We start from the raw sequence: 21,503 nt of genomic DNA, 5'->3' as shown, positions 1-21,503 counted from the left end.
CTGCGCATGCAGCTGGCAGCTGACAGTGGAGCCCAGAGAGTCTCCAAGAAGCAGAAAAGGAAAAGTCGAAACAGAAGATGACCCATCTGAACCATTATTACCTCTACCAGATCACACACGTGGTCCCTCCGAACAGAGCCAATTCAGTTCGGAAGTTCAAACTGTTAAATCCATGGAAGGACTATTGAATGAGTCACTCCAGCAACGTGAACCGACTCCACCACAGAGATTGAATCTGTGAACTGTTTTCCGCAGAGACTGAATCTGTGATCTGTTTTGACATGAAGTTATCTATGTATCTATGTTATTCTGTTATGTAAACCTGAAGTTATATATGTATATATGTTATTACGTTATGTTAAATGGGGAGATGACTGTAAAGCTAGGAAGGGAGGAATGTTGTGTATGTAATATGTGTGCTACTTTGAACCTATGGACAGGACTGCACTACTTGTTGGGCGTAGTGATACGCAGTACCACTCCTGGCCATAGGGGTATAAATAGTACTGTGGGTACTGATCCCCCTCAGTTCCCGCCTGTGGGCATGAAGTAAAGACCTATGTATAGTCCCTACCTCCAACCAGTAAAGACCTGTTTGAGTTATACATTTAAGTCTTTGTGTTAATTGTTCAATACAATACACATACTTAACATTTCCCACAAGCTGTGACATCACTTCCTGGCTGTGAACATTCAAAGAAAATTACTTCAAAATTGATCCTTGTTATTACAGTCCAATGTAAGTATTAGTGGGAAATGTTTTTGGAAAGTAAGATTTGATCCATCAATCCATCATTGATCCTGATCACCATAACTGCTGATCTTTAAAAGCAAATAGCACTGTGTGTCTAGTCAGACAGCTAATAGCCAGAAATATCCAGCAAACCTGCAAGAACATGGCAGATAATAAAACTTACTTTTACATTGCATTACAGCATCTTAAATCTCTTTACACAATTAATTACTTTCAGAAGTGCCATTCTGCTCGAGCAATGACCCACAAACAGCAATCAGATGGACACGTTAATCTGCTTAAATAAAAACAGAAAATGCTGGAAATACTCAGCAGGTCAGGCAGCATCTGTGGAGAGAGAAACAGAGTTAGCGTTTCAGGTCGATGACCCTTTGTCAGAACTGGAAATGTAACAGGTTTTTAAGCAAATGTAGGGACAGAGAAGGGGGAGGGGAGGGAGGAGAACAAAAGGGAAGGTCTGTGATAGGATGGAAGGCAGGAGAGATTAAGAGACAAAAGGGATTATGGTGCAAGGCAAAAGGAGATGGTAATGGGACAAGTTAAGAAACCAAGGATGACTCCGGGTGCTCCGGTTTCCTCCCACAGTCCAAAGATGTGCGAGTTAGGTTGATTGGCTATGATAAATTGACCCTTAGTGTTAGGGGGATTAAATACGTGGGGTTACGGGGATAGGGTGGGATATGTGTTGGTGTAGGGGTTACGGGGATCGGGTGGGATATGTGTCGGTGCAGGCTCGATGGGCCGAAATGGCCTCTATCTGCACTGTGGGGTTTCTGTGATTCTGTGACTCTAGATGAAGAGTAAATGGCACTGGCAGAATGATCGACAGCTGCCACGTGAGAGAAAAGAATGATAGGGGCCGGGGTTATGATCTGAAGTTAATCTGCTTGTTTTGGTAGCATTGACTGAGGGTGAAATCTTGGCCATGGCATCAGAACACTCTTTGAATAGTGTTGTTGGGTCTTAAATGTCCAACTGAACCACCGGAAAAGGCGAATAAGGACATCTATCTGAAGGGCAGCACCAGGGAACATGCAACACTCCCTCAGTGTCAGCCTAGATACGAGCCCAGTATGGGGCTCTACCCACAACCTTCTGACCCAGAGGTTAAAGTGCTGTCAGCTGCGGCAAGCTGACTTCACCTGTGTGTTGACGCCATGTTTGGTGTCTGGTCCTGTGTACTTCTAGAAATTGCTTTCTATGGAAGGCGATCCTGTGGTTCTAAGGGCCAGACTGACGAGTCCACGGATATTGGTGGGCCTGCGGCCCTCTACTTCTGGGTGAGCCAGGTGGTCTGCTAGCCTCTCCTTGCCTGTTTTCTTAAAGTACTTGAACTTGCCTAATTCTGCTGCCGCTGTCACCTGTAGATTTGACTCCTCCTTGTTTCTTCAGTGATTTTGATAACATTTCCCCCTTTGGACCAGTCATTATTTTTGTTCAATAGTGAATGTTGTTGATATGAGCTGTAAGTGTAATGCTTTTCTTCATGCATCTTGTTTTGGTCACCTTGTCATTTTTAGACCAATGTGAAAATCCTGATATAATGTGTTCAATATCTCCAATGATCCCACTTTAGAATCATTTACAACATCAGCTCCAGAAGATCCGAAACAATGTTGAAGCTGTTCAATTGGCTCTGAGTGATCTTCACAAAGAGAAGAGGAATGCACAGGTAGGAGCCTGTCAAACAACAGCAAGAACTAAACCAGACTGCTGTGCTTGCTCCCGCGATGGCTCAGCGAGTTCATTCAGCGGAGAAGCTGAATCATACCGAGTTTTGTTCCCAGTCTGTGCCGAGTTACTTGATCTTAGTTTGGGACACTGCAGTTGACCTCAATGTCCCCCCCCCCCCCCCCCCCCGGTTTAATAAGGGCAGAACCAGCCAAGGGTTCCCTCTCCCGCTTGCTGACCAGCACCCATGTGGGAAGTGTGTGGGCATTGATTGAGGACAATGGACTTGGCGATGATACTGCATGCCCGCTGACACTCACTGAAGGCTTACATGTGAGGTGCCGAAGGCTGCCCATTGCTCGTGGAATCACACCCCTGCACAATGCCAACACCTTCAGGAGAGGGTGGAAGGGGAGAAAAGTTGGTGAGAACAATTTGTGCTCCTCAACACCATAACCTCTGGTGGGTTCTGCCATGAGTGAATGGGAAGTGTTCACCCATGGGCAGGACTGAAGGACTTTTCTCACCTGTAATAGTCTAATTTTTGCCACAATGGTGCCGAGGTGAAATGATCTGTGCTTGTTGGTGACAAAACTCCTTCTGCATTTTAGAGCGTGAAAAGGATCGTACATATGAAAATTAAAGCGAAATATGAGACACTGAGAAAGCACATTGACAAGGAGGAGAAGAGAGTTCTGCGATACCTGGACAGTGAACAGAGTCGTCTGACCACAGAGATCAATGGCAAGATCTGCGAGTTGGAAAAGAAAGTGAAAGAATTTGAAGAGTCTTTTTCTGATCTCAGTGACCTTCTGAAGCACAATGAAGAGCTTATGTTTATACAGGTAATGCTGCACATGTCTCAATACCTTCAGTAATATAGGGCACTGTGTGCAGTCTTAGGCACCTAATCCCAGGCTTTGGATAGATGATTCTGCAATATCAGGAATTTATAAGAACCTAAGAAATAGGAGCAGGAGTAGGCCATTCGGCCCCTCGAGTCTGCTCCGCCATTCAATAAGATCATGGCTGATCATCAATCTCAACTCCACTTTCCTGCACTATCCCCATATCCCTTGATTCACTTAATATCCAAAAATCTATCGATCTCTGTCTTCAATATACTCAACGATTGAGCTTCCACAGCCCTCTGGGGTAGAGAATTCCAAAGATTCACCACCCTCTGAGTGAAGAAATTTCTTCTCATCTCAGTCCTAAATGGCTGACCCCTTATTCTGAGACTGTGACCCCTGGTTCTAGACTCCCCAGCCAGGGGAAACATCCTCCCTGCATCTACCCCGTCAAGCCCTGTAAGAATTTTGTATGTTTCAATGAAATCACCTCTCATTCTTCTAAACTCCAGAGAATATAGGCCCAGTCTACTCAATCTCTCCTCATAGGACAATCCCCCCATCCCAGGAATCAGTCTGGTGAACCTTCGTTGCACTTCACTCTGTGGCAAGTATATCCTTCCTCTGGTAAGGAGACCAAAACTGTACACAATACTTCAGATGTGGTCTCACCAGGGCCCTGTATAATTGCAGTAAGACATCTTTACTCTTATACTCAAATCCTCTTGTAATAAAGGCCAATATACCATTTGCTTTCCTAATTGCTTGCTGTACCTGCATGTTAACCTTCAGTGATTCGTGTACAAGGACACCCATGTCCCTCTGAACACCAACATTTCCCAATCTCTCACCATTTAAAAAATACTCTCTTCTATTTTTCCTACCAAAGTAGATAACTTCACATTTCTCCACATTATATTCCATTTGTCATGTTCTTGCCCACTCACTTAGCCTGTCTATATCCCCTTGAAGCCTCTTTGGATCCTCCTCACAACTTATATTCCCACTCAGCTTTGTACAATCAGCAAACCTTGATATATTACATTTGGTCCCCTCATCCAAATCATTGATATAGATTGTGAATAGCTGAGGCCCAAGCACTGATCCTTGCGGTATTCCACTAGTTACAGCCTGCCAACTCGAAAATGACATGTTTATTCCTGCTCTTTGTTTTCTTGTCTGTTAACCAATCCTCAATCCATGCTAGTATATTACCCCCAATCCCATGAGCCCTAATTTTGGTTAATAACTATTGTGTGGCAACCTTATCGAATGCCTTCTGAAAATCCAAATACACCACATCCATTGGTTCCCCCTTATCTATTCTGCTTGTTACAACCTCAAAAAACTCTATCAGATTAATCAAACATGATTTCCCTTTCATAAATCCGTGTTGACTCTGCCCAATCCTACTATTATTTTCTAAGTGCCCTGTTACCATGTTCTTAATAATAGATTCTAGCATTTTCCCTACTACTGATGTCAGGCTAACTGGTCTGTAGTTCCCCATTTTCTTTCTCCCTCCTTTCTTAAATAGTGGGGTTACATTTGCTACCTTCCAATCCGCAGGAAATGCTCTAGAATCAATGGAATTTTGGAAGATGACAGCCAATGCATCCACTATCTCTACAGCCACCATTTTCGAAAACCTAGGATGTAGACCATCAGGTTCAGGAGAGTTATCAGCTTTCAGTCCCATTAATTTCTCCAGTACGTTTTTTTACTTATACTAATTTCTTTCAGTTCCTCATTGTCGCTAGACCCTTGGTTCTCCACTATTTCCAGGAGTTTTTTGCGTCTTCTTCCATGAAGACAGACACAAAGGGGGTGATTTTGCCAATGGGGGTGCGTTGGAGGCGGGACTGCTTCTTGTCGGGTTTTAGTCCCGTCTCCATCAACTTGTGGCCAACCCACGCTATTTTCCCTTGATTTACCTTGTTAAGCCCGCCCAGCGGGCTTAGCAGGCCAATTAAGGGGAAGCCGGTTACAGAGAACGTCAGCATATAAATTTTTGACAGATGAATCGTCATCGTTTGACAGCTCTGTGAAGCTGTCAAACACTGATATTCTCTTGTTTGATGAGTCCTTGTATTCAAGACTCATCAAACCTATCTGCTGAGCAGAAATCAGATGACTGTTGCATTGGAGAATGCAGCAGCCATCTGTCATCTCTGCTGGTGAGATGCCGGAGTCTCCGGTTCCCCAACTGTTGAAGCCTGCAGGAAGAAACAAAGGTAAGTAAACATTTTCTATCACTTTTCACTCACCTCACATACTTAACCTCTCCACACTTGCACTCATCACTCACCTTCACAGTGCACTTCTGCACCCCTCCAGCGCCCGCAGACCCACTGCTCGCCTCGGTGACCCTGGCGGGGTTTCCCAATGTCGGGAAGCCCGCACCTCTGGTGGAAAAATGGGGATAATCCTCTTAACTACCTGTTAACAGGCAGTTAAGTGGCTGCAATCCCCTTCCCGCCTCCAGGAGACAGGACCCGGCGCGGGTCGGCTACCCACCTCCTGGGAAGATGACACGGAGGCGGGTTGGGGGTGGGTTGGGTACCCGCCCCCAGATTCTGCCATTTTCCCGGCAGTCCCGTTTCCAAACTCCCTCCTCAGGGCTGGCAAAATTGCCCCCAAAGTATTTGTTTAATTTCTCTGCCATTTCCTTATTCCCCATTATAATTTCTCCTGTCTCAGCCTGTAGGGGACCCACATTTACTTTCACTAATCTTTTCCTTTTTACATATCTATAGAAGCTTTTACAGTCTGTTTTTATGTCTCTCGCTAGTTTACTCTCATTCTATTTTCCCTTTCTTTATCAATTTCTTGGTCCTCCTTTGCTGAATTCTAAAATCCTCCCAATCCTCAGGCTTACTACTCTTTTTGGCAACATTATTAGCCTCTTCCTTTGATCTAATACTATCTTTAACTTCTCTTGTTAGCCACGGTTGGACCACTCTTCCTGTGGGATTTTTGTGCCTTAAAGGAATGTATATTTGTTGTAAATTATGTATTAATTCTTTAAATGCTAGCCATTGCTTGTCTACCATCATACCTTTTAATGTAGTTTCCCAACCTACCTTAGCCAACTCGCCCCTCATACCTACGTAGTTTGCTTTGTTTAGATTTAAGACCCTAGTTTCAGATTTAACTAAATCACTTTCAAACTTAATATAAAATTCTATCCTATTATGATCACTCTTCCCTAAAGGTGGCTTTACTACAAGGTTATTAATTAAACCTTTCTCATTGCACAATACTAGATCTAAAATAGCCTGTTCCCTAGTTGGTTCCTCAACATACTGATCTAGAAAACTATCTTGTATACATTCCATGAATTTGTCCTCCACACTATTACTGCAAATTTGGTTTGCCCAGTCTATATGTAGATTAAAGTACCCCATGATTACTGTATTACCCTTGTTACATGTGCCTCTAATTTCCAGATTTATACTCTGCCCGACATTACAACTACTGTTTGGGGGCCTATAAATAACTCCCACCAATGTTTTCTGACCCTTGCTGTTTCTTAGCTGCACCCAAACTGATTCTACTTCTTGATTTTCGGAGCTAAGATCCTTTCTCTCTCCTGTCTTTATCCCATTCTTTATTATCAGGGCTACCCCTCCTCCTTTTCCATTTTGCCTATCTTTTCTAAAAGTTAAGTATCCTGGTATATTTAGTTCCCAACCTTGGTCACTTTGCAACCACGTCTCCGTAATGGCTGTTAGACCAAACCTATTAATTTCTATCTGCGCTATTAATTCATCTATTTTGTTATGAATGCTTCGTGCATTCAGATATAGTGCCTTTAGCTTTGACTTTTTTCTATTTTTCCCTGATGTCACCGTAGTCACTGATGCCCTATTACCTTTGTTAGTCTCTCTGTTCCTTCCTGACCCACTCTGCTTATTTTTACCCAAAACTCTGCTCTGCTCTCGAGCCTTGACATTTCTCTCGCTTTTAAATTTACTCTTTCCTGAATCCTCCCACCCGACCCCCCCCCCTTCATTAGTTTAAAGCCATGTCTAATGCCCTAGTTATTCGATTCACCAGGACACTGGTTCCAGCCCAGTTTAAGTGGAACCTGTCCCAACAGAACAGCTCCCATTTTCCCCAGTGCTGGTGCCAGTGCCCCATGAAACAAAACTCCTGCCTCCCACACCACTCTTTGAGCCATGCACTTAACCTTCTAATCTGCTTATCGCTATGCCAATTGGCACGTGGCTCAAGTAATAATCCAGAGATTATTACCTTCGATGTTCTGTTTTTTAATTTGGACCCCAACTCCTCAAACTCTCCCAGCAGAACCTCATTTCTAGTTCTACCTATGTCGTGGGTTCCTATGTGGACCATGACAACTGGATCCTCCCCTTCCCACTCCAAGTTCTTCTCTAGCCGCGAGGAGATGCCTTTAACCCTGGCACCGGGCAGACAACGCAACCTTCGGAACTCCTGGTTGTGGCTGCAGAGAGCAGTATCCCTCTGACTATACTGTCCCCTACCACAACTACATTCCCTTTCACTCCCCACACTTGAATAGCCTCCTGTGCTATGGTGCCATGGTCAGCTTGCTCATCCATCCTGCAGGCTTTTCCCTCATCCACACAGACAGCAAGAACCTCATACCTGTTGGATAAGGACAAATGCTGAGGCTCCTCCAGCACTTCACCTGTGGTCCCCTTACCTGCCTGAGTTGCAGTCACACCCTCCTGTCCCTGACCACTAACCAGACCTGTACCACTACCTAACCTAAGGGGTGTGACTGCCTCCTGGATCAAATTGTCCAGGTAACTCTCCCTCTCCCTGATGACCCATAATGTCTGCACCTCAACAACTCTGAGCTGAGGTTCCGCAAGATGCAGGTACTTACGGCAAACATGGTTGTCCGGGATCACAATGCTCTCCACAAACTCCCACATGCTGCAGTTGCGGCACACCACCTGCACTGTCATCCCTATATGACCTTGTTCTATTTAATTAAATTTAATTAAATTTGTATTTAAGTAACTTAGCTTACAGTTAAGTTTCTTGACTACTTAATTGATCTAGATTAAGTTAAGGGTACCGAAATGAAATATCTACCTATAACACAAAGCACTACAAGTAGTGTAGGCAAAAAGCAGCAACTCCTTCCCCCTCTTCTCCGAATTCCCACTCTTTCCAAAATCACAAATGAAACATTTTGTTTACGTGCACTCCATTTAATTCCGCTCTGTTTAGTAATTTGGATAGGAATCTAATTGAAGTTTTCAGGATTATGAAGGGAATGGGGAAAATTTATTCAGGCAAATTGTTCCCTGCGATGAAGGGTTCGAAACCCATGGGGCATGCGTCAAACATTAGGAAGTTAGCAGTAAGATGGGAGTTGGGGGGGAAATTATTTCACCCAAAGGATGATAGACTTTTGGAATCCGTTACCAAAGAATGCCAATGTAGTGTGCAATATAAGTGGGTTCAAGAAACAAATAGATGTGTTTCTGGCAAGAAGGGAGTGAGGGATACAGTGAGGAGTTAAGTTGGGATAACAAATCACTCTTCAATCCCTTAAATTCCTATAATTCAATAACAAGCACCTTTCTAGGTTCGCTTTTTATTAAATGACAGACACCTGGGCCTAGAAATTCAGTTGTTTGCGCCAGACGCTAGCGCCTTAGGAGGAGGAGAAGTGGGGCGCTAAGTGGCTAGCGCCCGGGTGTGGCGCGATCTGCGCCTCTCGCGAAATTCAGTTAAGATTTAGCACCGGCGCAAAACCGTAGCGCGCGCTCAGCTGCGCGCGCAGATCCTGACGTCATTTCATGGTGCAACGCCCTTTGTGCGCCCCGAACCGGAAATTCAGTGGCGCCAGCCTATTGTGCGCATGGCGCCCCCCGCGACTGGTAGAGGGGAACGGTTCCCAGTCGCCGCGGGGGGCGCTAATTAAAGGGGACTCCTCCTGCAGTATAAATGTCAGCCATTTTGTTCCACTCCTTCTTTGTGAGAGACGGATATTTGGAGAGAGACAAAGGTAGAGAGCTTTCTGGTTTGAATCAACACTCGCTCAGGTACTTGTGGCTTCAGGCCAGAGCTTTGCACTTGCATTTAACTTTCAGTGCCATAGCATTGATCCGATACATCTAATGGGGGCTGCAATGGGTGTAGACGTTGGCTTACTGCATTGCATTCAAAGGGCTCAGAGACGCCGTGAGAGAGTGCCAGTCATGGCCAGATGGAGAAGGGCCAACAGGCGTCAGCACAGGAGGCCTTATCCACCCAGGGTATACCGCCAGCAGTTCTCATATCTGAACATGTCTGAGGAGCAGTGTGTTCGGAGGCTGCGATTCAGAAGGGAGGTGGTCACTGAGATCTGCCACCTGCTTCACAGAGATCTGCAGCCACAGCTCAGGAGCAGGACGTCTCTGTCGGTGGCAGTGAAGGTGACTTCTATGCCACCGGCTCCTTCCAATCCGCTACTGGGGACATTTCCAACATCTCCCAGTTCGCGGTACATTGCTGCACCCGCCAGGTGACCAATGCCCTTTTCAGAAGGAGACGTCAGTTCATCTCCTTCCCCATGACCCTGGACAAGCAGCAAGACCATGCAATGGGATTTACAGCATTAGTGGGCTTCCCCATGGTGCAGGGCGCCATTGACTGCACGCATGTGGCTTTGCGGGCACCTCGAGAATGCCGAGGATTACCGCAACCGGAAGGGCTACCATTCGCTCAACGTGCAGTTGGTGTGTGACCACAGGCAGCTCATACTAGCTGTCAATGCCCGCTTTCCAGGCAGCAGCCACGATGCCTTCATCCTGCGCTAGACTTCAGTGGCAGACATTTTCGAGGCCCAGCCTCACCCACGAGGATGGCTTCTCGGGGACAAAGGCTATCCTTTGTGCACCTGGCTGATGACCCCACTCCGTGCGCCCAGCACCCCTGCTGAAGAGCGATACAATGACAGCCATCAAGCAACCAGGAACATCATTGAGCACACAATCGGCATGCTGAAGCAATGGTTCCGCTGTCTGGATTGTTCCGGGGGAGCCCTACAGTACTCGCCTGAGCGAGTCTCCCATTTCGTTGTCATGTGCTGCATGCTGCACAACCTGGCTATCCGCAGGACTCAGCCACTGCCAGCAGACATTGGAGGAGGAGGAGCACCAGCACGGGAGGGAGGCAGAAAGTGCAAGGGCCGTCCGTCGGCGGCTTATTGCAACTCGGTTCTAGGCCCCCTCTCAGGGAATGGCTTGTGCCAATGAAAGAAGATGAATGTAGCCGCTCCACAAGCCCTCAGCCGATCAAGGCAACAATTGCTTCCAAAAGCAAACATGGACAGTGCGATTAAAGACATTTTTTTACTGTGATAACTCTGTGCCCTTCCCGCATGACAAACTAATTCAGAGAAACCCCCCCAAAAAAAACAAATACACCAGTCTCGGCCTTCATATTTAAAACAAATACACCAGTCTCGGCCTTTATATATAAAACAAATACACCAGTCTCGGCCTTTATATTTAAAACAACACATTTGGCCACACCTTCTACTTTTCCCCCTGCGAGGGTGACCCGTCTCGCTTCCGTGACTGGCCCCTACCCGCCCTGCAGCTCCTCCTCAATGGGACCCCAGTGGCTGCAGCAAGGCTGGGGGAAGGCTGCTGAGGGTCAGATGGTGAGACGGCAGGTGCCCTTGGGGGTCGGCCTGGACCAGCTCTGGGCCTGGAGGGGCCGGCTGCTGACTGCTCCAACTCTGCTTGGGCGGCAGCAGTCTGTCCTACGGGTGGTGGCAGCTGCAGTGGAGGAGTGACAGTGTTGGCTGCAGGAATGCTGCCAACCTGACAGAGCACAGGCACTCCCTGGTCAGTTGATGCACTGGCCAGCACTGCAGCATGCGCAGCAATCTGCCGAAGCAGAGACTGCTGGGCTGCTGCGGCGCGGCAAGGGCCCCGGCGATTCCTGGCCGATCCAGCAAGGGTGGCAGCAGTTAGTGCCCATGTGGCCCTGGTCTGTGTCTGCATGACACCAGCCAGTGAATGCACGGCACGACTGAGCACTTGGCTGGAGGCCGCCTGTGATGCCACGAAGTCCTGCAGACTCCTAGCCTGTGCTGCACTGAATTCTTGCAGACTCCTGCCCTGTGCTGCCCCGAATTCCTGTACACTCCTTGCCAGTGACTCTATGGAGTCAGGCATCCTTGCCACTGCAGTCATGAGCTCAGTGTGCCTGCGCTCAGCCTGGGTGCCCATTTCCGCAAGGAGCCGCACCTCCTCTGCGCTCACCGTAGTAGGACTGGAGGCCGCATTCACCCTCCGGGGAGAAGGCTGCCGAGCTTCCCCACCCCTCCCGCGTTGCTGCAGCCTGCTGGGCCCCGGAGCTTCACTCTCCTCCGACCCTTCCCCCCTGCTCCCCTTCAGGGAAGACGTGTCCCCATCATGGCCATGGGCTGCCTCGGCTGAGGGTGTCCCTGATGGGCCGGCTTCCTCTTCCTCCTCCTCTATTTCCGACTCCGAGAAAGTGCCAGCTTGAGGGGCCGCCTCCTCACCTGGCGATTCACCATCTGAAAGCAGAGAGGCACAAGAGTTGCTTTAGAGTGAGGACAGGGTGGCAGCGAGGGAGGCATGAGTGCTGCTATGCACTGCATTGGTTCGATAGTGGCAAAGGATGCTGGTGTGAGGCGTAAGTGGAAAGAGAGAGGTCAAAAAGGTGATGACCTTACCATTGGTGCCCAGAGCAGGGTCGGCATCTCCAGTGGCGACAGGGCCAATCAGCCGGCCTGCCATGATCCGCTCCACTCGCTGCTCTAGGTCGCTGAGCTGTTTCAGGTCAGGACGGCCTCCCCCGGTCTGTCGCTGCTGTATTCGGTTATGCGCCAGCTTGCCCTGCAAGAGAAAGGACGGCCTCTAAATACAGTGTCAAGCCCTGATCTTGCCTGCACTGCCTCCCATGGTGGAATAGCCCTGGCAGTGTATAAAGTCCTGAATGTGCAAGTGCTTTTCATGACAGTCCCATAGCTGCTGGATGAGGGCTGGGCATTAGGGCTTTCAGGTCCCTTTGGCCATAAAGTGAAGTGCACATGCAGGGATGAGGAGGATACTGGAAAGGGTACTCACCCTGACAACCCGAGTGAGGTCGTTGGATTTTTTTCGGCATTGGGTTGGAGTCCCGCCAACCACGCTCTTGGAGGTGAACCTGTTTGCCACCTCCCTCCAGGCTTTCCGATAATCGGTGGGCAGCGGCCTCCTGCCACCCTCAGGGAAGAGGACATGGCGCCTGCGCTGCACTGCGCCAACCAGCACCCTCGGGTCACCCTCGCCGAAGTGCTGCGCTCTCTCCCTGGCCTTCTCCATTCTCCTGGGCGTGGAGCAGTTCAAACAGCAGTGGTCAGGCCTTGCTTAAGGGCTGCAGTGTGCAGGGCATGGCAGCCAAACAATTCCACCATCCCCCTTTAAGAGCTGTCCGGCACCTGACTGTCTGCCTTCAATCAGCAACTCGCCGCACCTGCGCTGCGCCCGCCCTCGGTGTTAGCGCCCCGGAACGCCGGCTTAGCGCCTAATGATAGTCGTGCATCGCCTGCTTTAGCGCAGCAGCAACCTCTTGGGGCGATGCAACTGAATATCGGCGAAGGTGGTGCTAAGTTGCGCAGGGCGCAAAATTTAGCGAACGCCCGGCTGTAGCGCCCCAAACGTAGTTATAGTGAATTTCTAGGCCCTGGAATTTCCCCACCTGGAAACACCAGCAGATTGGCGTAACTCCTGGAGAAAGGGGTTGAAGGGGTAAATACAGGCTGTAATGGGGAGAAAGGGGTGAAGGGGTAAATACAGGCTGTAATGGGGAGAAAGGGGTGAAGGGGTAAATACAGGCTGTAATGGGGAGAAAGGGTGTGAAGGGGTAAATACAGGCTGTAATCTGGAGAATGGGGGTGAAGGGGTAAATACAGGCAGTAATCTGGAGAAAGGGGGTGAAGGGGTAAATACAGGCTGTAATGGGGAGAAAGGGTGTGAAGGGGTAAATACAGGCTGTAATGGGGAGAAAGGGGGTGAAGGGGTAAATACAGGCTGTAATCTGGAGAATGGGGGTGAAGGGGTAAATACAGGCAGTAATCTGGAGAAAGGGGGTGAAGGGGTAAATACAGGCTGTAATGGGGAGAAAGGGGGTGAAGGGGTAAATACAGGCTGTAATGGGGAGAAAGGGTGTGAAGGAGTAAATACAGGCTGTAATGGGGAGAAAGGGGGTGAAGGGGTAAATACAGGCTGTAATCTGGAGAAAGGGGGTGAAGGGGTAAATAGAGGCAGTAATCTGGAGAAAGGGGGTGAAGGGGTAAATACAGGCAGTAATCTGGAGAAAGGGGGTGAAGGGGTAAATACAGGCTGTAATGGGGAGAAAGGGGGTGACGGGGTAAATACAGGCTGTAATGGGGAGAAAGGGGGTGAAGGGGTAAATACAGGCTGTAATCTGGAGAAAGGGGGTGAAGGGGTAAATAGAGGCAGTAATCCAGAAAAAGGGGGTGAAGGGGTAAATACAGGCTGTAATGGGGAGAAAGGGGTGAATGGTTAAGTACAGGCTGTAATCTGGAGAAAGGGGGTGAAGGGGTAAATACAGGCTGTAATCTGGAGAAAGTGGGTGAAGGGGTAAATACAGGCTGTAAAAGGGAGAAATGGGGTGAAGGGGTAAATACCGGCTGTAATGGGGTGAAGGGGTAAATAGAGGCTGTAATGGGGAGAAAGGCGGGTAACGGGTAAATACAGGCTGTAATCTGGAGAAAGGGAGTGAAGGGGTGAACGCAGGCTGTAAATTGGGAGAAAGGGGGTGAAGGGGTAAATACAAGCTGTAATGTGGAGAATGGGGGTGAAGGGGTAAATACAAGCTGTAATGGGGAGAATGGGGGTGAAGAGGTAAATACAGGCTGTAATGGGGAGAAATGGGGTGAAGGGGTAAATACCGGCTATAATGGGGGAAAGGGGGTGAAGGGGCAAATACAGGCTGTAATGGGGAGAATTGGGGTGAAGGGGTAAATACCAGCTGTAATGGGGTGAAGGGGTAAATACAGGCTGTAATGTGGAGAAAGGGGGTGAAGGGGTAAATACGGGCTGTAATGGGGAGGAAGGGGTGAAGGGGTAATTACAGGCTGTAAAGTGGAGAAAGGGGGTGAAGGCGTAAATACAGGCTGTAATCTGGAGAAAGGGGTGAAGGGGTAAATACAGGCTGTAATCTGGAGAAAGGGGTGAAGGGGTAAATACAGGCTGTAATCTGGAGAAAGGGGGTGAAGTGGTAAATACAGCCTGTAATGTGGAGAAAGGGGTAAAGGGGTAAATACAGGCTGTAATGGGGAGAAATGGGGTGATGGGGTAAATACCGTCTGTAATGGGGTGAAGGTGTAAATAGAGGCTGTAATGGGGACAAAGTGGCTGAAGGGGTAAATACAGGCTGTAATCTGGAGAAAGGGGGTGAAGGGTTAAATACAGGCTGTAATCTGGAGAAAGGGGGTGAAGGGGTAAATACAGACTGTAATTTGGAGAAAGGGGGTGAAGGGTTAAATACAGGCTGTAATCTGGAGAAAGGGGGTGAAGGGGTAAATACAGACTGTAATGCGGAGAAATGGGGTGAAGGGGTAAATACCAGCTGTAATGGGGTGAAGGAGTAAATACAGGCTGTAATGCGGAGAAAGGGGGTGAAGGGGTAAATGCAAGCTGTAATGTGGAGAATGGGGGTAAAGAGGTAAATACAGGCTGTAATGGGGAGAAATGGGGTGAAGGGGTAAATACCGGCTATAATGGGGGAAAGGGGGTGAAGGGGCAAATGCAGGCTGTAATGGGGAGAATTGGGGTGAAGGGGTAAATACAGGCTGTAATCTGGAGAAAGGGGGTGAAGGGGTAAATACCAGCTGCAATGTGGAGAAAGGGGGTGAAGGGCTAAATACAGGCTGTAATGGGGAGAAATGGGTGAAGGGGTAAATACCAGCTGTAATGGGGTGAAGGGGTAAATGCAAGCTGTAATGTGGAGAATGGGGGTGAAGAGGTAAATACAGGCTGTAATGGGGAGAAATGGGGTGAAGGGGTAAATACCGGCTGTAATGGGGTGAAGGAGTAAATACAGGCTGTAATGCGGAGAAAGGGGGTGAAGGGGTAAATAGGGTCTGTAATGGGGAGGAAGGGGTGAAGGGGTAATTACAGGCTGTAATGTGGAGAAAGGGGGTGAAGGCGTAAATACAGGCTGTTACGGGGAGAAAGAGGTGGGGTAAATACAGGCAATAATCTGGAAAAAGGGGGTGAGGGGTAAATACAGGCTGTAATCTGGAACAAGTGGGTGAAGGTAAATACAGACTGAAATGGGGGAAGGGGTAAATACCAGCTGTAATGGGGAGAAAGGGAGTGAAGGGGTGAATACAGGTGTAATGGGGAGAAAGGCGTTGAAGGGGTAAATAAAGGCAGTAATGGGGAGAAATGGGGTGAAGGGGTAAATAGCAGCTGTAATGGGGAGGAAGGGGCAAATACAGGCTGTAATGGGGAGAATGGGGGCGAAGGGGTAAATGCAAGCTGTAATGTGGAGAATGGGGGTGAAGGGGTAAATACCGGCTATAATGGGGGAAAGGGGGTGAAGGGGCAAATGCAGGCTGTAATGGGGAGAATTGGGGTGAAGGGGTAAATACAGGCTGTAATCTGGAGAAAGGGGGTGAAGGGGTAAATACAGGCTGTAATCTGGAGAAAGGGGGTGAAGGGGTAAATACCAGCTGCAATGTGGAGAAAGGGGGTGAAGGGCTAAATACAGGCTGTAATGGGGAGAAATGGGTGAAGGGGTAAATACCAGCTGTAATGGGGTGAAGGGGTAAATGCAGGCTATAATGTGGAGAAAGGGGGTGAAGGGGTAAATACGAACTGTAATGGGAAGGGGTGAAGGGGTAATTACAGGCTGTAATGTGGCGAAAAGGGGTGAAGGCGTAAATACAGGCTGTAACGGAGAGAAAGAGGTGGGGTAAATACAGTCTAATGGGGAGAAAGGGGTGAAGGGGTAAATACAGGCTGTAAGGGGGTGAAGGGGTAAATACAGCCTCTAATCTGGAGAAAGCGGGTGAAGGGGTAAATACAAGCTGTAATCTGGAGAAAGTGGGTGAAGGGGTAAATACAGGCTGTAATGTGGAGAAAGGGGTGTAGGGGTAAATACAGGCTGTAATGGGGAGAAATGGGGTGATGGGGTAAATACCGTCTGTAATGGGGTGAAGGGGTAAATACAGGCTGTAATGCGGAGAAAGGGGGTGAAGGCGTAAATACAGGCTGTAACGGGGAGAAAGAGGTGGGGTAAATACAGTCTGTAATGGGGAGAAAGGGGTGAAGAGGTAAATACAGGCTGTAATGGAGAGAAAGGGGTGAAGGGGTAAATACAGGCTGTAATCGGGAGAAAGGGGGTGAATTGGTAAATACAGGCTGTAATGGGGAGAAAGGGGTGAAGAGGTAAATACAGGCTGTAATGGAGAGAAAGGGGTGAAGGGGTAAATACAGGCTGTAATCGGGAGAAAGGGGGTGAATTGGTAAATACAGGCTGTAATGGGGAGAAAGGGGTGAAGAGGTAAATACAGGCTGTAATGGAGAGAAAGGGGTGAAGGTTTATTACAGGCTGTAATGTGGAGAAAGGGGGTGAAGGCATAAATACAGGCTGTAACGGGGAGAAAGAGGTGGGGTAAATACAGGCTGTAATGGAGAGAAAGGGGTGAAGGGGTAAATGCAGGCTGTAATGGGGAGAAAGGGGGTGAAGGGGTAAAAACAGGCTGTAATCCAGAGATGGGTGAAAGGGTAAATACAGGATGTAAATGGGAGAAAGGGGGTGAAGGGGGAAATACAGGCTGTAATCTGGAGAAAGTGGTTGAAGGGGAAAAAACAGGCTGTAATGGGGAGAAAGCGGGCGAAGGGGTAAATTCAGGCTGTAATCTGGAGAAAGGGGGTGAAGGGATAAATACAGGCTGTAATGGGGAGAAAGGGGGTGAAGGGGTAAATACAGGAATTCGGAGAAATGGGGTGAAGGGGTAAATACAGCCTGTAATCCGGAAAAAGGGGGTGAAGGGGTATATACAGGCTGTAATGGGGAGAAAGAGGGTGAAGCAGTAAATACAGGCTGTAATAGGGAGAAAGGGGGGTGAAGGGGTAAATACAGGCTGTAATGGGAAGAAAGGGTTGAAGGGGTAAATACAGGCTGTAATTTGGAGAATGGGGCTGAAGTGGTAACTACAGGCTGTAATGGGGAGAAAGGGTGTGAAGGGGTAAATACAGGCTGTAATCTGGAGAAAGCGGGTGAAGGGGTAAGTACAGGCTGTAATGGGGTGAAGGGGTAAATACAGCTGTAATCTGGAGAAAGGGGGTGAAGGGGTAAATACAGGCTGTAAAGGGAAGAAAGGGGGTGAAGGGGTAAATACAAGCTATAATCTGATGGAAAGGGGGTGAAGGAGTAAATACAGGCTGTAATCTGATAGAAAGGGAGTGAAGGGGTAAATACAGGCTGTAATTCGGAGAATGGGGCTGAAGTGGTAAGCACAGGCTGCAATGGGGAGAAAGGGTGTGAAAGGGTATATACAGGCTTTAATCTGGAGAAAGGGGGTGAAGGGGTAAATACAGGCTGTAATCTGGAGAAAGGGGGTGAAGGGGTAAATACAGGCTGTAATCTGGAGAAAGGGTGTGAAGGGGAAAATACAGGCTGTAGTGGGCTGTAATTAGTTGAAGGGGTAAATACCGGCTGTAATGGAAGAAAGAGGGTGAAGGGGAAAATACAGGCTGTAATCCGGAAAAAGGGGGTGAAGGGGTAAATACAGACTGTAATTTGGAGAAAGGGGGTGAAGGGGTAAATACAGGCAGTAATGGGGAGAAAGGGGGTGTAGGGGTAAATACCGGCTGTAATCTGGAGAAAGGGGGTGAAGGGGAAAATACAGGATGTAATCTGGAGAAAGGGTGTGAAGGGGAGAATACAGCCTGTAGTGGGCTGTAATTGGTTGAATGCGTAAATACAGGCTGCAATGGGGAGAAAGCGGGTGAAGGGGTAAATACAGAGTGTAATCCAGAGAAAGGGGATAATGGGTAAATACAGGCTGTAACGGGGTGTAAGGGGGTGAAGGGGTAATTACAGGCGAGAAAGGGGTGAAGGGGTGATGCGCTATCAATTACTCATAAAAGACCGAGAGTTAAGAGAGTAACTAAAGGCTTTTATTAACAAAAGAATGAAGGTCTGCCTCGAGTGGTCGACCGGTCCAGAAATACAAAGGGGCTGGGGAGCAGTCACCTTTATACTTGGACTTGTGGGAGGAGTCAGCCGAGGCATGTCCAGGCATGTACACAGTGGAATACAAACAGTGGTTTACCACAAGGGGTAAATACAGGCTGTAATGGGGAGAAAGGAAATGCAGGGAAAAATACAGGCTGTAATGGGGAGAAATGGGGTGAAGGGGTAAATACAAGCTATAATCCGGAGAAAGGGGGTGAAGGGGTAAATACAGGCTGTAGTGGGGAGAAAGGGGGTACAGGGGTAAATACAGACTGTAATCTGGAAAAAGGGGTTGAAGGGGTAAATACAGGCTGTAAAGGGGAGAAAGGGGGTGAAGCGGTAAATGCAGGCTGTAATCCAGAGAAAGGGGGTGAAGGGGTAAATACAGGCTGCAATGGGGAGAAAGGGTGTGAAGGGGTAAATACAGGCTGTAATCTGGAGAAAGGAGTTGAAGGGGTAAATACAGGCTGTAATCTGGAGAAAGGGCGTGAAGTGGTAAATACAGGACGTAGTGGGATGTAATTGGTTGAAGTGCTAAATACAGGCTGTAATGGGGAGAAAGGGGGTGAAGGGGTAAATACAGGCTGTAGTGGGGAGAAACAGGCTGTAATGTGGAGAAAGGGGTTGAAAGGGTAAATACAGGCTGTAATCTGGAGAAAGGGGTGAAGGGGGTAAATACAGGCTGCAATACGGAGAATGGGGGTGAAGGAGTAAATACAGGCTGTAATGGGGAGAAAGGGAATGCATGGGGAAAATACAGGCTGTAATGGGGAGAAAGAGGGTGAAGGGGTAAATACAGGATCTATTCTGGAGAAAGGAGGTGAAGGGGTAAATAAAGGCTGTAATCTGGAGAAAGGGGAGAAGGGGTAAATACAGGCCATAATCCGGAGAAAGGGGTTGAAGGGGTAAATACAGTCTGTGATGGGGAGAAAGGGAGTGAATACAGGCAGTAATGGGGAGAAAGAGGATGAAGGGGTAAATACAGGCTGTAATGGGGAGAAACGGGTGAAGGGGTAAATACAGGCTGTAATGGGTAAAAAGGGGGTGATGGGGTAAATACAGGCTGTAGTGGGGAGAAAGGGGGTGAAGGGGTAAATACAGGCTGTAATGGGAGAAAGGGGGTGAAGGGGTAAATACAGGCTGGCGTAGGGAGAAAGGGGATGAAGGGGTAAATACAGGCTGTAATGTGCAGAAAGGGGGTGAAGGGGTAAATACAAGCTGTAATCTGGAGAAAGGGGGTGAAGGGGTAATACAGGCTATAATGGGGAGAAAGGGGGTGTTGGGGTAAATACAGGCTGTAATGGGGAGAAAGGGGGTAAAGGGGTAAATACAGGCTGTAATCTAGAGAAAGGGGGTGAAGGGGTAAATAGATGCTGTAACGCTGATTGGGAGTTTTGCCGATCCCGCACAAGTCACAGCAGGAGATTGGGAGAATCTCGAGGAACGTCAAAGACACGATCTATATCTGGACTGCATTTTCTTCAGAAACACAAAGTTCTAGTTTTTGACATGAAATCAACATTAATAAAAAAGGTACCATGACATTTTTTGGAACATAAATATTTGAATCACCAGGCAGGATATTTTATATAATAATACTAGCTAAAGTGCCCGGCGGTGCCGAGGATCTTCTGAGGGCGTGTTGTTGGAAGAGAGAGAGAGAGCGACTGGGGGGGGAAGAGAGAGTGCGACTGGGGTGGGGTGGGTGAAGAGAGAGAGCGACTGGGGGGGGAAGAGAGAGAGAGAGAGCGACTGGGGGAAGAGAGAGCGAGAGCGACTGGGGGGGAAGAGAGAGAGAGAGCGACTGGGGGGGAAGAGAGAGCGAGAGAGAGCGACTGGGGGGGAAGAGAGCGAGAGAGCGACTGGGGGGGAAGAGAGAGAGAGAGCGACTGGGGGGAAGAGAGAGAGAGAGCGACTGGGGGGAAGAGAGAGAGCAACTGGGGGGAAGAGAGACGGGGGAAGAGAGAGAGCGACTGGGGGAAGAGAGAGAGAGCGACGGGGGGAAGAGAGAGAGCGACGGGGGGGGGTGTAGAGGGGGAGGGGGAGGGGAGGAGGGGGAAGGGGGAGGAGGAGGGGGGAGGGGGAGGGGCGGAGGGGGGAGGGGAGGGGGGAAGGGGAGTGGGGGAGGAGGCGGGGGGAGGGGAGAGGGAGCGGGGGGAGGGGGGGGGGGGGAGGGGGGAGAGGAGAGGGAGCCGGGGGGGTAGGGGGAGGGGGTTAGGGGGGGTAGGGAGGCTCGCCCTCCCGCCCCCCCGAGGCTACGCCCCGCGATCTCCCGAGGCTCCCCCCCCCCCCCCCGCGATCTCCCGAGGCTCGCCCCCCCCAGCCCCCCCCCGCGATCTCCCGAGGCTCGCCCCCCCCAGCCCCCCCCCCGCGATCTCCCGAGGCTCGCCCCCCCTCCCCCCCGCGATCTCCCGAGCCTCGCCCCCCCTCCCCCTCCGCGATCTCCGGAGGCTCGCCCCCCCCCCCGCGATCTCCCGAGGCTCGCCCCCCCCCCCCGCGATCTCCCGAGGCTCGCCCCCCCCCCCGGCGATCTCCCGAGGCTCCCCCCCCCCGCGATCTCCCGAGGCTCGCCCCCCCCCACCCGCGATTCCCCGAGGCTCGCCCCCCCCCCCCACCCCGCGATCTCCGGAGGCCCAATCTCTGGAGCCCCACCCCCCCCCGTCCGAGCCGGCTTCAAGAGCAGAGAGACCCCGCCCCCGCCCGAGCCCCGGTTGCCTTGGTAACCCTCCTCCCCTCTCCGCCTCCCGATCTCTGGGCCTGAGCGGCCAATTGAGTTAACAAAGACCCTCCTCACCTGTCACGGAGTTGAAGTCTCCGAAAGCGGCCACGGTGGCCCGGGCCTCTTCCCCCGCGCATTCAGGAGGCGCGGGGAAGAGAGAGAGAGAGACAGACTGCTGGGGTGGGGTGGGGGGAGAGTTAGACGCCGCCGCGCTCCTGCTCCGTGCCGCCACCGCCGCACCAGCCTTTACTAAGATGGCGGCGGTAGCGGCGCTCGGCTGAGGCCCGCC

At 49.7% G+C, this 21,503-nt stretch overlaps 1 pseudogene across 1 annotated transcript in view; it reads left to right on the top strand.

The window, feature by feature from the left end:
* The window catches only part of LOC147108406 (E3 ubiquitin/ISG15 ligase TRIM25-like), a 38,305-nt pseudogene that overhangs the window by 10,155 nt on the left and 6,647 nt on the right, over nucleotides 1-21,503 (top strand). The window contains exons 2-4 of the transcript XR_015080587.1: nucleotides 2,331-2,426; nucleotides 3,037-3,270; nucleotides 14,513-14,520. The product of XR_015080587.1 is annotated as an E3 ubiquitin/ISG15 ligase TRIM25-like (transcript). The remainder of the gene's footprint in view (nucleotides 1-2,330; nucleotides 2,427-3,036; nucleotides 3,271-14,512; nucleotides 14,521-21,503) is intronic.

This window comes from Somniosus microcephalus, chromosome 13 (genome assembly GCF_052327205.1).
Source record: "Somniosus microcephalus isolate GS21.2 chromosome 13, FLI_Smic_1.0, whole genome shotgun sequence".
In the NCBI taxonomy this organism is placed as follows: domain Eukaryota; kingdom Metazoa; phylum Chordata; class Chondrichthyes; order Squaliformes; family Somniosidae; genus Somniosus; species Somniosus microcephalus.
The sequence above is the reverse complement of the archived record's forward strand: the minus strand, read 5'-3'. Positions and strand labels throughout refer to the sequence as shown.